This window comes from Colobus angolensis, unplaced genomic scaffold (genome assembly GCF_000951035.1).
Source record: "Colobus angolensis palliatus isolate OR3802 unplaced genomic scaffold, Cang.pa_1.0 Scaffold81, whole genome shotgun sequence".
Classification (NCBI taxonomy): domain Eukaryota; kingdom Metazoa; phylum Chordata; class Mammalia; order Primates; family Cercopithecidae; genus Colobus; species Colobus angolensis.
The window spans coordinates 11,616,077-11,617,271 of record NW_012121932.1 but is presented as its reverse complement, the minus strand read 5'-3'; the positions used below and the strand labels follow the sequence as shown (position 1 = coordinate 11,617,271).

The 1,195-nt window shown below is 45.5% G+C and overlaps 1 protein-coding gene across 1 annotated transcript in view; it reads left to right on the top strand.

Moving 5' to 3' along the window:
* The window catches only part of NVL (nuclear VCP-like), a 128,520-nt gene that overhangs the window by 69,391 nt on the left and 57,934 nt on the right, over positions 1 to 1,195 (top strand). The window lies entirely within an intron of this gene.

Below are 1,195 nucleotides of genomic sequence, written 5' to 3'. Positions count from 1 at the left end.
CAGGAGTGATCATAAGGAGCACCAATTTTTTTTTTCTAGAGAAATCAGTGGGGTAAGCTGGGCATGGTAGCTTATACCTGTAATCCCAGCAGTTTGGGTGGCCAAGGCAGGCAGATTGCTTGAGTCCGGGAGTTCAAGACCAGCATGGGCAACATGGTGAAATCCTGACTCTACGCAAAAAAGAAAAATTAGCCAGGTGTGGTGGTGCATACCTGTAGTCCCAGCCACTCAGGAGGCTGAGGTAGGAGGATTGCTTGAGCCCGGAAGGTAGAGGTTGCAGTGAGCTGAGAGCCCACCACTGCACTTCCAGCCTGGGCGACAGAGCAAGACCCCTGTCTCAAAAAAAAAAAAAGAAAGAAAGAAATGAGGTAAGCCCATTACCACCTCTGTACGTAAAATTTATGGTGAAGAAAAGCAATTAATGACCAAAAACACAGCACCACTTTTCTCATTTCCTTCATTTAAAACTTTTTTGTTGTTTCTGTATCTAAGTGATTTATCCCTCTCCCTGAATTTATACCAACTCCCTGGATGTTTCCTTTCACCTAGATATTGCTGAGGTAACTGTACTTTGTATTATTTGCTTCAAGGAAAAGAGAAAATACCTCATCAATGTCCCAGATACTCCTGTATGTGTTGCACTAAAAAGATCTGGAACACCTGGCTGGTCTGATGGTGGTGGGTTATCAGAATTTATTAACATTAGTGTCATCCAGGTGCAGTGGCACAAGCCTGTAATCCCAGCACTTTGGGAGGCCGAGATGGAAGGATCGGTTGAGCTCAGGAGTTCGAGACTAGCCTGGGCGATATAGCAAGAGGATCTCTAGAAAAAAATACAAAAATTAGCTAGGCGTGGTGGCACACACCAGTAGTACCAGCTACTTGGGAGGCTGAGGTGGGAGGATTACTTGAGCCCAGGAAGGGAAGGCCGCAGTGAGCTGAGATAACACCACTACACTCTAGCCTGGGCTACAGGGTAAAACCCCACCTCAAAAAAAAAAGTAGTCTCACCAAAGTTGGTATACAACCTCCCACTGTTAAATTTGACTGACTTTAAAAATAAAATGAGATCTAAAATACCTGATATACTGGGAAATTTGGGGTTCAAAAGCTTGGTCTAGGGCTGGGCGTGGTGGCTCACTCCTATAATCCCAGCGCTTTGGGAGGCCAAGATGGGCTGATCACCTGAGGTCAG